We start from the raw sequence: 16,483 nt of genomic DNA, 5'->3' as shown, positions 1-16,483 counted from the left end.
GAACAAGTTTTTGTATACACGTTCAACATTTCTGAATGCTTGATTAACATTTTTTTTCAAATACTTGTTGAATATTTTTTTGAATGCTTAATTAATACTTTTTCCAAATACTTGTTGAATATTTTTTGAATGCTTGATTAATTGTTTTTTCAAATACTTGTTTAAAATTTTCCGAATGGTTGAGTAAAAATTTTTAAATACCTTTTCAGAAAATTCCTTTATTTTGTAGAGTACATATTTAGAATATTTTAAAGTATAAACAAATGTTGACAATAAAGCAAGAAACGAAAACAGAAAACGTAAAAAGAAAATAGAAAAAGGGGCTGTGGCCTCCCGTGCGCGTGGGCCGGCCCATCTCGCTCATTTGGGCGCCCCTACTTACTCCCGCATTCTCCGGCGTCTCCGCCGCAAATCGGCACCGGCGGCAACTCCTCTCTCTCTCTTCCTTGCGCGCCCCCAGATTTGCCCCACCGACCTCCGACTGCGTTCTGAGCCAGCGCCGCCAGGCCATCTACGCGCCGCCAGTCGACGACGGTGGTGGTCGGGATGCAGTCCTCGTCGGCGCTCATGCCGGGTGGCATCCGGCTGCTGCGGGTGGTCGTAGAGGCCGCCACGGCGGACTACCATTTGAGCCTAGGCCACCGCGTGAGCCGAGGTGTTCCCCGCAGTGAACAAGGTGAACATTTTTTCCTTGCGCATCTCCTCTCCTCCAATGTAGATCTTAGGCAGCAAAATTACTGGACCTCGGTCCACAATAGTTTCAGTTTCTCTGTGATTCTCCCAAACCGGCGAAGCTCAGTCCGCCATAGCACGAATTTAGTTCTGAATCTGAATTGCCTGCTGATCATCATTCATTTAATTTCCTTCTCTGTTTTCCATGTATGTGTATGCAGTATGCTCAGTAGTGTTGTTACTGAACCTCAGTCCATTTATTACCGGACCTCAGTACACAATAGTTTGTTGTTAGATCCTTGAGTCGCTCCGGAATCTGTGAAATCCACCATGTATACCGATAGGTGAATTTCAGGCATCGACAGTCGCAAATGTTTTTTTTTACTAAAAACTTATGCAGTGAAGATATCCAAAGGTGAACCATACTGCATCCGAGCTAGGGTATGTGAGTATAACGCATAACAGAGAAAGCAAACACTTTTATTCGACCATCAGTGGCAGCCATCAATTGTGTTTCCTGAAAATTCAGATAGTGGAGGGGTTACAGATATGATATTCGTGCTGAGGAGGCACAGGATCTCAAGGGGCTACAGATTTTCGACCGGTCCAGGAAGATATGGATGTCCGATGAATGAGTCTCCTTGTCATTGTTGGGTCAGACTGCGCGGAAGCAATTTGTATGATCGGTTCTGCTCAACTAGATCGGCCTTGGTATGCAGATTAAGTTAGAGACATTAGTTTGTTATAACAATGTCAGGTGAAAGGGATATTTTCATTCTGAAAGTCGTGCCTGATCAGAATGGTGGTAGCCATAGGCCATAGCCTTGCCCATTTTGCTGGTTCCGATTACAGCGGTCTACAAAAAGTTTGTCCAATCAACCTGCCGCTGCAGGATTTTATATGAATTTTCAACTTAGACTGTGTGGCCACATTGGAAACCATGGAAGAGCGCTAACAAATCTGGAAAGGCCAAGACTATGTGCCATTTGAATCAAGAGATGTGTGCTGGCTGAATGGTATGCACATTCTTTTCAAAGATGGCTGTTATATCGGTGATGAGTACTTAGTGATATAACCAGTGCAAGACCTAGAAGAACGCACTCCGTCAGATTCTGCACGTACATTTCTACAATAATTCGAAAGTAATTAGGCTGTATCAATGCAATTGAAGGAAATCTGTTACCTATTTGCAATTCTATTTTGTGACGATTTCCCTGCAGGTTGGACATCAATGGGGTCGTATTTTATTCTTGGACATAGTTTTCAGGTTTGCAAGGATGATTCATGGAAATTATAGGAGCCAGCAATGGTGATGAGAGAGAAAAAGATTTTGACAGGCTAGCACCATGTCCATCAGACCACCACCATGATGATAGTTCTCCACTCCTGCACGCACAGTAAGGAGAGGAACGACATTCTAACTCGTGATGCTTCAGGGGTTACAAACTGGTCGTTTGCATTTGCGCAGTCCTCTAGAGTTATGTGATATCTCAAAATGTGAAAAGATGCATCTAGAAGCCTACTTTATGTTCTTTAATTATCGATCAGTGAGCTGTCTCCACATTGGTTACTAGTTGGTTTATTAACAACTGCAGTCAGCTGAACATAAAAAAGGGCAAGTAGCTGGATCAGATCTACTATTGCCTCGTTGACTAGCTGGTGTCTTTCCCAAGTGATATATACTCCCTCCGTCACAAAATAAGCGTCTCAACTTTGTACTAACTATAGTACAAAGGTGTACTAAGCTTGAGACACTTATTTTGGGATGAATGGAGTACATAATAACCACCTCCCACCCACCTTGTCTTTGCCCCAGTGGGTTTATTCGTTCTTGCCTGCATTAATTAGTACTCCCTCCGTCCCATAATATAAGACGTTTTTTGACTCTAATGTAGTGTCAAAAAACGTCTTACATTATGGGACGGAGGGAGTAGATCTGATGAATTGCGTAGCCGGATCATTGGATTCCTGAAAACGTACACTGTCCCTGCTTAGTTTATACCACCAATTAATGGTATGCAAATTTGCTTTCTGGCATATTATATTATCGCTGTAAAGGAATTTTTGATATCTGGATTATATATGGTGGCTTGACTTACAGAGGCATGGTTTCCTGTTCACTGCTTCTAGGTGTGCTGGATAGCCAGTAATTCAGTGTGTAAAGCAAGGAATGATAGGAATGTACTATTGTCCACATTTTTCAGAGTTGAGATCGATACACTAGATGCAGACCAAACGCACCAAACCAAACCAAAGGAATTCACAAAATGGATACCAAACCAAAGGAATGCTGGACAGGTAAGCACTAGGAGATGAAGAAAATGAGAAGCACACACACTAGTTCATCAGGTTCTTATTGTAGTCACCAAGGGTGGACTGTCTGGCTACATTGGAGACCACGGAACAGCACTAAGAGATTTGAAAAGGTGTAGAAACGGGAGACGTTTCTTGGTGTCATGCAGATAACTCAACTGATATATCAGTGATGAGTACTATATATTTTATGATATACAGCTAGAAATTTGCTACATTTTTTTGGAAGAAGTAGAGGCAAGCACTCTGTCAAATCCTGCATGTACACTTCTATAGTAATTCAAAAGTAATTAGGCTGTACAAAAGTAATTAGGCCATCTACACGCCGTTCTCATATGCGCCGCCAATCTACGATGGTGGTGGTGGTCGGGATGCAGTCCTCGCCGGCGCTCATGTTGGGTGGCCTCCGCCGGCCGCGGCTGGTCGTAGAGGCCGCCACGGCGGGCCACCATTTGAGCCTGTGCGAGCCTGAGCCACCGCGTGAGCCGAGCTGTTCCACACAGCGAACAAGGTGCACTTTTTTTTTCCTTGCACATCTCCTCTCCTTCAGTGTAGATCTTAGGCAGCAAAATTACTGGACCTCAGTCCACAATAGCTTCAGTTTCTCTGCGATTCTCTAAAACCGGCGAAGCTCAGTCCGCCATAGGACTAATTTATAGTTCTGAATCTGAGTTGCCTGCTGATCATCATTCATTTAGTTTCCTTCTCTGCTTTCCTTGTTCGTTCCATGTATGCTCAGTGTTGTTGTTACTAGAGCTCGGTCCAATTAATTACTGGACCTCGCCACCGAATCTGCGAAATCCACTATGTATACCAATACGTGAATTTCAGGCATCGACAGTCGCAAATGTTTTTTTTACTAAAAACTTATGCAGTGGAGATATCCAAAGGTGAACCATACTGCATCCGAGCTAGGGCGTGTGAGCATAAGGCATAACAGAGAAGGCAAACACTTTTATTTGACCATCAGTGACAGCCATCAACTGTGTTTCCTGAAAATTCAGATAGTGGAGGAGTTACGACGGATATGATATGCATGCTGAGGAGGCACAGAATCTCAAGGGGCTACAGATTTTCAACAGGTCCAGGAAGATCTGGATGTCGGATGAACGAGTCTCCTACTCTCCTTGTCATTCTTGGACCAGCCTGCGCCAAAGCAATTTGTAATTTCGGTTCTGCTCAACTAGATCGGCCTTGGTATGCAGATTGAGTTAGAGGCATTAGTTTGTTAACAATGTCAGGTGAAAGGGATTTTGTCATTCTGAAAGTCGTGCCTGATCAGAATGGTGCTAGCCATAGCCTTGCCCATTTTGCTGGTTCCGTTTACAGCGGTCTAAAAAAAGTTTGCCCAATCAACCTGCCGCTGCAGGATTTTATATGAATTTTCAACTTGGACTGTGTGCCTACATTGGAAACCATGGAAGAGCGCTAACAAGTTTGGAAAGGCAGCCAAGACTATCTGCCATATGAATCAAGAGATGTGTGCTGGCTGAAAGGTATGCACATTCTTTTCAAAGATGGTTGTTATATCAATGATGAGTATTTAGTGATATACACCAGTTCAAGACCTACAAGAATGCACTCCGTCAGATTCTGCACATACATTTCTACAGTAATTCAAAAGTAATTAGGCTGTACGAATGCAATTGAAGGAAATATGTTAATTCTTTGCAATTCTATTTTGTGATGATTTTTCCCTGCAGGTTGGACACCAATGGGGTCATATTTTATTCTTGGACACAGCTTTCAGATCTGTGTGGGTGGTTCATGGAAACCACGAGGGCCAGCAATGGTGATGGAAAGAAAAAATGATTTTGATGGGCAAGCACCATGTCCACCAGACCACCACCATGAGAATAGTTCTCCACTTCCGCACACATGCATGCTAAGGAGAAGAACGCGATTCTAACTCGTGATGCTTCAGGGGTTACAAACTGGCCATTTGTATTTAGTCACACAGCGGCGTAGGTGCTGTATTTGCGGAGTCCTCTACTAGTGTTCTGATTGCATAGATTTATGTGTCCACTGCTGAAGCTTTTCATACAGAATACTCTACTTTGTGATGTCTCAAAATGTGAAAAGATGCGTCTAGCCTACTTCATGTACTTTAATTATCGTTTAGTGAGCTGTCTCCACTTTGGTTAGTTTATTAGCAAGTCCAGATCAGCTGAACCTTTTAAAAGGGCAAGTAGCTGGATCAGATCTATTATTCCTGCCTCGTTGGGCATATATCTCCCATGTGATAGACAAGATCTACTTCTCACCCGCCTTGTCCTTGCCCCAGTGGGTTTATTCGTTCTCGCCTGCGTTAATTAGTAGATCTATTCACGTTATCGATGGATTCCCGCAAACAGACGCTGTCCCTGCTTAGCTTATACCACCAATTAGTGATACCCGAATTTGCTTCTGGCATATCATATTCTCGCTGTAAAGAAATTTCTGATATATTGGTTATATTATGGTGTATTTGACTTAAAGAGGCATGGTTTCCTGTTTTCTGCTTCTCGGTGTGCAGTGCAGGACAGGCAGTAATTTGGTGGGCAAAGCAGGGAAGGACAGGAAAGTGTTATTGTCCACAATTGTCAGACATGAGATCGATACAATAGCTGCTTGTCGATGGCAAGAAAAAAATGCTAGTCCAGGAAGTACTAGGAGGAGAACAAAATGAGAAGCACACACCGGTTCGCCAACTATGGACTGTTACACGATGGAGTTGTATGTGCAGAGCCCTCTACTACTGATCTGAAGCTTTTGATGCAGAATATTCTATTGCATGATATCTTATAATGCCTAGCTTACTTTATGTACTTAAATTATCGATCAGTGAGCTATGTCCACATTGGTTACTGGTTAATTTATTAGCAAGTCCAGTCACCTAAGCTTTAAAAATGGGCAGGTAGCTGGATCTGACCTACTATTGCCTCGCTGAGCTGCTTGGTGGGAATTTCAGCATCCTCTCAAGTAGCTGGATCACACCTACTATCTGCCTCTCGCTGAACCTTGACTCATCGCTCCTACAAAGCTGTCCCTCATTCCTTCAACTGTGTAAGCTCACCACTATGCTCCTCTGTTTTCCTCATCAAATCTGGATGTAGGGTTCTGTTTATTTTCTCTGTTGCTGCAACCGGCTAATTTAGTCCGTGATTTTCTACTCCAACAGGTTTTCTATCCACTGTTATATTCACTGGTTGTTTCTACTACCTCCAATCTAGAAGCACTTTCATTGCTCGTCTATCATTTATTCAGGTAATTTCCCATGCTAAAAGTAGTATTCTTAGTTTGTTCCATTGTCTACGAATCTGCCAGTAGGTTTCCCTATCTCCATTGCAGTCGACTAATTTATCTCCTCATTTTGCACTCCAACATGTTTTTCATCAATCACACGTCCAACAATTCCAGTGCTCGTCTTTAGATTTATTCAAGCCATTCCACAGTCCACACCAAGAAAAAACAAGGAGAAGAGGGGAAATTTTTCTTTATAGCTTTCGCTCCTATTTTCCCATTTTACTTGGTCATCTCCATACTAGGTGTTTCATCATTATGTATCTTTATGGATAGAATTTGTTCTCTTACTGTCCTCTATAAACAACCTCTTAAACTCTCTTTCAGAATAGTGCCCTCGGCAGAAGAGGAACAGTCCTACAATTACAATCCGATGGCGGAAGTGGCCTTAGCTATAGCTGGCTTAAGATTGGCTGCATTGCCGGTCTTGAAGAAGCTCCATGCTAATGCTTCAACATATCTTGGAGTGGACATGGCGCGTGAGCTCCATGAACTGGAGACCACAGTCTTGCCGCAGTTCGAGCTATTGATTGAAGCAGCAGATAAGGGAAACCACAGGCCCAAGTTGGACAAGCATTCTATCTGGCCGAAGACTTGCTGAACGAGCATGAGTACAACCTCCTTAAGCTCCAAGCAAAGGGGAAATATTCCTTGTCAGCCAATGCTTCCATCAAAAGCACTTTTATGAAGCCTCTGCATGCTGCATCAAGCAGGTTATCCAATCTGAGCTCTGAGAACAGAAAGCTGATTCAACAGCTGAATGAACTGAAGGCTACCCTGGCGAAAGCCAAGGACTTCCGTGAACTGCTCTGCTTACCATCTGGTTATAATGCAGAGAGACCCATCATATCATCAGCTGCTGTTCCTGAGACCACATCACTACCGCCTTTGAAAGTGATTGGTCGTGACAAGGATCGGGATCATATAATAGATCTTCTTACCAAGACAACTGCCACTACCGAGTCTAGTACAGCTATGTACTCAGGTTTGGCCATTGTTGGAGCTGGAGGCATGGGAAAGTCTACATTAGCACAACTTGTTTACAATGACAAGAGGGTAAAAGAATATTTTGATGTGACAATGTGGGTAAGCATCTCACTCAAACTTGATGTCCGCCGTCATACACGAGAGATCATCGAGGCTGCCTCTCAGGGGGAATGCCCACGCATTGATAACCTTGATACTCTGCAGCGCAAGTTGATAGACATACTGCAAGAATCAAAGAAATTCCTGCTTGTGTTGGATGATATTTGGTTTGAAGCTAGCAGTGAGAGAGAATGGGATCAACTGTTAGCTCCTCTAGTTTCCCAACAGACAGGAAGCAAAGTTTTGGTAACTTCTCGACGGGATACATTTCCAGCCACTCTCTGTTGTGAAGTTTGTCCTCTGGAAAACATGGACGATGCTCACTTCTTGGCACTCTTCAAACACCATGCATTCTCTGGACCACAAATCAGAAATCCACTACCGTGTGAAAGGCTCGAAGATTTTGCAGAGAAGATTGCAAAGAGGCTTGGACAATCTCCTTTGGCGGCAAAAGTTGTGGGTTCCCAGTTGAAAGGAAAAACAGACATCACTGTATGGAAGCATGCTTTAACTATAAACATTGAAAAGTTAAGTGAGCCCATGAGAGCTCTATTGTGGAGTTATGAGAACTTAGATCCACGTCTGCAGAGGTGCTTCCTCTATTGCAGCTTGTTTCCAAAAGGCCATATATATGACACTGAGGAGTTGGTTTATCTTTGGATGGCAGAGGGCCTTGTTGATTCATGCAACCGAAACAAGAGTGTGGAAGATATTGGAAAGGATTGCTTCAAGGAGATGATCTCTGTATCATTCTTTCAACCCGATTACAATGAATTCCCTGATATCTTTCCCACGTACTATGTTATGCATGATCTCCTTCATGATCTGGCAGAATCACTCTCTAAAAATGACTACTTCAGATTGGAAGATGATAAGGTTACAGAAATACCATCTACTGTTCGACACATATCTTTTTGTGTTGAAAGTATGAAGCAACACAAGCAAAGTATCTGCAAGCTACATCATTTACGCACTATTATCTGCATATACCCCCTGATGGATGATGTCAGTGATCTTTTTAATCAGATACTACGGAATTTAAAGAAGTTGCGTGTACTATGTTTGAAATCTTACAACAGTAATAAGTTGCCAGAATCTGTTGGTGAGTTGAAGCACCTTCGGTATTTGAACATCATAAGTACACTGATTTCTGAATTGCCAAAATCACTGTGTACTCTTTACCACTTGCAGTTACTGCTGTTTAGTGCCAAAGTCGAGAGTTTCCCCAAGAAACTCTGCAATTTAAGGAAGTTAACGCATCTTAAACGGGTTGGTGAAAGAATAGGCGGCTTGAACAGTGCGAGACTGCCTCAAATTCCTAACATTGGCAAGCTAACTTTGCTTCAACAATTTGAGGAATTTTCTGTGCAAAAGAAAAAGGGATATGAGTTGCAACAGCTGATGGACATGAATGAGATTCGTGACAGTTTACATGTCACCAATCTTGAGAATGTCACTGGGAAGGATGAAGCCTTAGAATCAAAGCTGCATCAGAAAAGGCATCTTCGCATCTTGCGACTTGCCTGGAGTTGCAAGAATAAAACAAATGGAGAAGATAGTTCACATTTGGAGATTCTAGAAGGTTTGATGCCACCACCTCAACTTGGAGATCTTAAAATTGAAGGTTACAAATCTTCAAAATATCCAGGCTGGTTACTTGATAATTCATATTTTGAGAACTTGGAATCTTTAAGCTTCGAGCATTGCAGTGCATTACAAAGTCTACCATCTAATATTGAGATGTTTGGGAATTGCACTTCACTTGTCCTCGGCGATGTGCCAAACCTGAAGACATTACCTTGTCTTCCACCAGGTCTTCAAATGTTACGAGTAGACAAATGCCCACTGCTTGTATTTATTTCCAATGATGAGATGGAACAGGATGATCTGAGAGAGAATTTCATGAAGATGGACCACTTGGCATCACAACTTTGTTTAATCTGGGCGGTTGATTCAGGATCAGATATTAGGAGAGTAATCTCATGGGAGCATTCATTTCTGGAGCAGCAGATGACATTGATGCATGCTGATGTGTCACAAGTTCAAAACCTTGGATCTGCTCTAAAAAGGGAGAAATATAAAGTATTGGTAAAAGAGGATATAATCAAGGCATGGATATGCTGTCACCAGCAAAGGATGAGACTCATCTATGGAAGGAGAAGTGGGATGCCGTTGGTTCCACCATCAGGACTTTGTCAACTTATTCTTTCCTCATGCAGTGTTACAGATGGAGCTTTAGCTGCTTGCCTTGATGGCTTGGTTTCACTGACAATGTTGGACTTAAAAGATCTTATGACTTTAACTACACTTCCTTCCGAAGAGGTGCTCCAACATTTGACAGAACTTAAGGAGTTATCCATCAGATATTGCTGGTGTCTCAGGTCATTAGGGGGCTTACAAGCTGCTACCTCTCTTTCAATTGTTACATTGATTTCCTGCCCTTCTTTAGAGTTGGCATGTGGAGCAGAATGCTTGCCATTATCCCTTGAGAGGCTCTGTATATACGGTTGTGTGCTTACAGCTGACTTCCTCGGTACTGACTGGCCACACATGTATGATTTTGACATAAGCTGTTGCAGAAGCACTGCATGCTTGTCTGTTGATAGTCTCACCTCTGTTAAATCATTCTCATTGCAGAAATTGCCAGATTTATGTACGGTCGAAGGATTGTCTTGTCTGCAACTTCGCAACGTATATTTGATTGATGTTCCGAAACTCACCCCTGAGTGTATCTTACAGCTTCGAATCCAAGGATTCCTCACTGTTAGCAGTCCTGTAATAATGAACAATATGCTCTCGGCTGAAGATTTCACAGTTCCAGAATCTCTCACTCTTCTAGGATGCAAAGAGCCATTCGTCTCACTCAAAGAATCCACAAATTTCACATCTGTCAAGGTCCTGGAATTCTCTGGCTGTCAAATGATTTCCTTGCCAACAAATTTGAAGTGCTTCTCCAGTCTGAAGAATCTCTACATATGTGAATGCCCCAACATATCATCTTTACCAGATCTGCCATCCTCCCTCCAGAAGATACACATGGAGGGTTGTTCGGAACTCTTGAAAGAGAGCTGCCGAGCACCTGATGGAGAAAACTGGGCAAAGATCGCTCATATCCGCTGGAAGTACATAAATTAAAGTGTGATTTAGAATTCCGCCTACAAATAAACAGAAAGGTAAATTAGCCCCCGTTGGCCATCTTTCATTGATGTTTTTTAAGTTTCAAGTACTCTATTAAATTCAAAGTTTCGTTCATTTGTTTACCACAAATTAACAGCAGGCCCAAGATGTGTGCCTCCAGCAACCTGTTATGAGGTGTAGAGCCTGATGCTGGCTCACCTTACAGTGCGACACTGTCTCCTAATTCACATGATAGTGTCAGTTGAGGAAGATGATGATGTGCTTTGGTCTCCGCTGGTCTTTCTAGTTGCTTAATTATTCCTATGCCCTTAATTTGTCGATGTTATTGTGAAAGTGGCTGGCTGGCCAGTTGGAATATAAAAATGACCATTCCCTGCTCTGTTTATTTATCACATGTATTATGAATGAGCACTTTAATTGTGTGTGTGTGTGTGTGTGTGTGTGTGTGTGTACAATTTGATGTTGCATTTAATACAGATGGCACCTTTTATGCGTGCACTCTAGCAGATAACTGTTATCTCGCTGGTTTCCCTTTTTAAGAAATGTCTATGAATAATTCTGAACATTTTTGTGTGAGAAAGTGATGGATGACTGCATCTGGGAACCTGCAAGACTCACCTCTCACCTCTGACTACTTTGTTGGACAGCTCCTGAAAATCTTTTGGCGCTTCTTCAGCTTGTGCCTTTTGCTCCTGGAAATTCAAGGGTAACACATGCATGTATGTCACTAGAAACACCTGATTCAGTTACACCGTGTCCTGTGTTTGATCTCTTTCCATGGCAGCAATGGCACGACACGACCCCCTTCATCACCTTCATCCTGGGAGGAATCCTGACACACGGTAGGGTGCTGCCACCATTAGTTGGACACAATCACTATTTAGACAGATCATCTCGTGACAGAATACATTTGACTCTACTCAACCTGATCATTCGATCTGCAGCGGTATGGAAGTTGGTGCTGCAGCACGCGTCGATCGTGTGCATACGTGTGTGGCGACGCCGGTACCATGGTGCGCAACGCAGGGCGTCAAGTTCCAACCTCGCAGACCCGCTGTACCGTGCTACGCCATTATAATGCAGTCCGCTCTGCCACCCGCCATGAATATCGGGGCTATGGGGCAGCCGTTGTACTTAAGTTCCTCGGTGCTTCCTGTGGACGTACCTCGTTGCCGCGGCCGCCGGCATCTCCTAACTCCGATCAGTTCCTCAAGGGTTCTCTGCGAATGAAACACAGTTGAATTTGTAAACATACTCTGTTTGCCGCAAGTTCGTACTGTAATAAGCAGAGCATAGTGTGAGTATAGGACTAAAGTTTCAGAGAATACTTCTTTTTGCAATAGACACATAGATCTAACTCTCCACGTTGCTCCAATCACTATTGCTGAACTTCGAGGAGCTAGAAACTGACAAGAACTTGAACAATACATGATTGGACACTGATATAAAAATATATTTCATTTGAATATTGCTATTCCAGTTTACTGTAACACTACACGATTTTAATACAAAGGGGAAAAAAGTAAATACCTGAAGCATATGATTCTCTGCTCTGTTAATTTGTCTTCAAGGTCGCACATTCAGATTCTTGAGAGGATAAAACTGCTGATTCCCTGCTCTGTTTATTTGTATGGAAGGTCACGCATTCAGATTCTTGAGAGGATAAAAATGGTCGTTCCCTACTCTGTTTATTTTTCTCATGTACTATGAATGAACACTTCAATTGTATTGGCTTGTGCGATGTACTATATATGATGATGGTTTCTCGAGACAGTATCAATTCATCATGACTGATGTGCGCACCTACTCCTACTCTAGCAGATAACTGTTGTTTTGCTGTTTCGCCTTTTTATGCCATGCTCTGTTTTGCTGGTGTTGTCAGTGAAATGTGTATGAACAATCTGGAGCAAATTATGGGATACACTGATGGATCATGGATGATGGCAGCTGGGAAACCGCAGAAGCTGGCTCAAGGACTTATCCCGAGGCATGTGTTGTTAATGCCATGAAGAGTGCAGCTAATCTTGCTAGGGGCCGAATTACCAATACCCGAAGAATGCTTTGTTGTTGCTTATACAGCTGCTACTATCTCAGAGTTTTGAAACTGTTGTTGCTAGCCTAATCCGGGGGCCCTTGGTTACAGTCTGAAAGGCACTTGCTATGTCTGTGTGGCTGGACGGTTTCCCTGGCTTTGTACAGCCTATGTATCCACTGACTACATAGCTAGACACCTTATTGTTTCATATTATAATAATGCAATGATAACTTGATAGAGATTTCTAGAGTGCAACATTGTCTATCTTAGGTGTAGCCAAACATATAATTAAACAGTGATCACCGTGTCAAATTTACCATTCTGATACCACTACTATCGGAACAAGGTACTTAGTGACAACTCACAACCAAATGGAATAGGATTATTATGGGCAACTAATAACAAAAAAATGATATTGAATACGGTTTGATTCTTTGTGGAGTTGAAATCTTTCATGGACATCATGGTGAAGATATTATGATCCGACGGCTTACACTTCAAGGTGACCATCCCCGGCCCAAGTACGCTCATCAATCAAGGCTTCTCATCATTTTGAATGGGTGAATCAATGCGCTTTCAAAAACCATTATTGATAATGTTCACGCGGATGAAAGAGTGACAACACTGTTGCTCCAGTCCAATCGTTGCCTCTTTACCAAAGTCTTTATAGTATTTCTTCCAACAAAGATTGATACCATGAAAAGGTGTTTCCAAGAGATTTCATTGTAATTCTTAATCAGAGGAGTTACTTTGTATTTTCCTGAATTTTAGATACAAATATGTGTACTTTTAATTGTTATGAGTATGAATAAAACTACAGGTGTTTAAAAAAAACTGGTGGCCACCTTATGGGTGGGAGGCGAGGTCCTGAGTTTGATCCACCCAGACGCAAATCGTGACGAAATTTACGAAGTGTTATCTTTCAACCTAGCGTGTGGACAAAAGAAAAATTAAAAAGGACATATACATTATTTTAGTACCACTTTGGACATGTAAAAAACAAATCATGATGAAATTTACGAAGCGCTATCTTTCAACCTAGTGTGTGGATGGACAAAAATTTAAAATAGGACACGTCATTATTTTAGTACCACGTCGGACATGTATTCATCAAGGGCAAAAATAATTCTATATGGTGGACGAACCAAAAAATCGGAGAAACACGCCTTCCTTTATTATTAGGTATATAGAGGTATAGATTACTTGCATGCAGATGGGGTTCTGGTCACTTTGTGTGGAGTATATAACATTATTTGTAATAGATGTTGGTGTTTTGGATTTATGGATGTGCCGCATATATAACATGATCCCAACTGATGCTATATCATACGATGATTGTATGATTATTCATTTCACATGCATATGCTTATATTATGTGACATCGTGAATACAAGAGATGCAACTAGCAAAACTATGAACCCAGATCCAATTTTCTCTATAAGAAAACCTCTAAGATCACATGTGTACTTGCACTACTAGTCTCATATACTATTTATTCCAAAAATAAATAAAATACTTTATATACCATTATCTACTCATTATCTATTGCAACTATCAAGATTAATGTGATCAACAACCACACTAGGACTATTGGAGACACAAGTGGCTCCTTTATTCTATTCAAGTGCCACTCGAAGGAGAGGATAACTTGGCACTATCTCCAAGGATTTATACATTAGTAATCCACCTAATGGGCAACTTACCGGTTTCTATAAACCCTTGCATATGGGGGGCAACAATTTGTTACCAACTATAGGTGTTGTAGCCATCAACGCCTTGATAAATATGTCAGGTTGTAGTGTACTATGAATTACCACTAGTAGAAAAGGGGGCAAAGGTCCAGGCCGGGTCAGCCCATTAGTCCCGGTTCAGTCCAGAACCGGGACCAATGGGGGCATTGGACCCGGTTCGTGAGCCCAGGGGGCCGGCCGGGCCACGTGGGCCATTGGTCCCGGTTCGTCTGGACCTTTGGTCCCGGTTGGTGGGACGAACCGGGACCAATGGGCCTCGCTCCTGGCCCACCACTATTGGTCCCGATTGGTGGCTTGAACCGGGACCAAAGGCTCCCCTTTAGTCCCGGTTCATGCCACCAACCGGGACCAATGGGGGTGCCTATATATACCCCCTCGTGCAAGAGCAGAGCACACTGCTCTGTTTTTTCTGGCCGAGGGGGAGAGGGCTTGGTGGTGCTCTAGCTCACCTCCTATGGACACAAGGTGTTCGATGGAATGCCCGAGCCACACACCTGCTTTACAAGGGTTTCATGCCACACTATAATGTTTGGACGAGGCATGGAGAAATAGGGGTTATGATGGAAGACGGCGAAGAAGAAGAGTACGATGACAACTATGTGCCCCCTGAATACGGTGATGCTGCAACGGGGGGAGCTGGTGAAGATCAAGAGGAACCAGACGATGTGCCAAATGATGCTGCAACGGGTGAAGCTGCTGAAGATCAAGAGGAACCAGACGATATGCCCGATGATGATGATCTTCGCCGGGTCATTGTCGATGCAAGGACGCAATGCGAAAGTCAAAAGAAGAAGCTGAAGTTCGAACGCATGTTAGAGGATCACAAAAAAGGGTTGTACCCCAATTGCGAAGATGGCAACACAAAGCTCGGTACCATACTGGAATTGCTGCAGTGGAAGGCAGAGAATGCTGTGCCTGACAAAGGATTTGAGAAGCTACTGAAAATATTGAAGAAGAAGCTTCCAAAGGATAACGAATTGCCCGACAGTACATACGCAGCAAAGAAGGTCGTATGCCCTATAGGATTGGAGGTGGAGAAGATAAATGCATGCCCTAATGACTGCATCCTGTACCGCGGTGCATACAAGGATCTGAACGCATGCCCGGTATGCGGTGCATTGCGGTATAAGATCAGACGAGATGACCCTGGTGATGTTCACGGCGAGCCCCCCAGGAAGAGGGTTCCTGCGAAGGTGATGTGATATGCTCCTATAATACCACGGTTGAAACGTCTGTTCAGAAACGGAGAGCATGCCAAGTCGATACGATGGCACAGTGAGGACCGTAAGAAAGACGGAAAGTTGAGAGCACCCGCTGACGGGTCGCAGTGGAGAAAAATCGAGAGAAAGTACTGGGATGAGTTTGCAAAGGACCCAAGGAACGCATGGTTTGCTTTAAGCGCGGATGGCATTAATCCTTTCGGGGAGTAGAGCAGCAATCACAGCACCTGACCCGTGACTCTATGTATGTATAATCTTCCTCCTTGGATGTGCATGAAGCGGAAGTTCATTATGATGCCAGTTCTCATCCAAGGCCCTAAGCAACCCGACAACGACATTGATGTGTACCTAAAACCATTAGTCCCGGTTTGTGCCACAAACCAGGACTAAAGGGTTGGTCCTCGTGGCACCCAGAGTTTAGTCCCACCTCGCCAACCGAAGGGCGCCCACACCGATTTATAAGCCCGTCCCTTTCTGCCTTGTTGAGCTCCTCTCAAAGTGAAAATAGATGCCCCTATACAGGAAATTTGACCTAAATTCATAATGAATTTCTCTGAAATTCATAGAAATTGATTATGAATTTAGGTCGAATTTTCTCTATACGTGCATCTATGTTTATTTTTTAGTAAAGTTAATCACAAACTTGTGATTCACACAAATTTTAAAAAAATTCAAATTTAAACTATTCAAATTTTAAAACTAATGGTACTAACAGAAAGTTTATAATTTTTGTGACCTAAAAGAAAAAAGAAATCACTAAAAAACTATAAGTATTTAGTTCTAAGTAGAAATGAAAAAATAAATAGCAAAAAAAATGCCTATAATATTTGTTATGACTAACTAGAATTACCAAATTGAGTATAATGATAAAACACAGTAATATTAAATAGCAGGAAAAAGAATGACTCAAAAATCAATTTTTATAGTAAAGTTATTCATAAACTAGTGATTCACACAAATTTTAAAAAATTCAAATTTAAACTATT

At 42.5% G+C, this 16,483-nt stretch overlaps 1 pseudogene; it reads left to right on the top strand.

Moving 5' to 3' along the window:
* Positions 1 to 427: 427 nt before the first annotated feature.
* On the top strand, positions 428 to 10,294 carry LOC123154849 (putative disease resistance RPP13-like protein 1; annotated as a pseudogene).
* The last annotated feature ends 6,189 nt before the right edge of the window (positions 10,295 to 16,483 follow it).

Source organism: Triticum aestivum, chromosome 7A (assembly GCF_018294505.1).
Source record: "Triticum aestivum cultivar Chinese Spring chromosome 7A, IWGSC CS RefSeq v2.1, whole genome shotgun sequence".
In the NCBI taxonomy this organism is placed as follows: domain Eukaryota; kingdom Viridiplantae; phylum Streptophyta; class Magnoliopsida; order Poales; family Poaceae; genus Triticum; species Triticum aestivum.
This window is presented reverse-complemented; position numbering and strand designations above follow the sequence as displayed.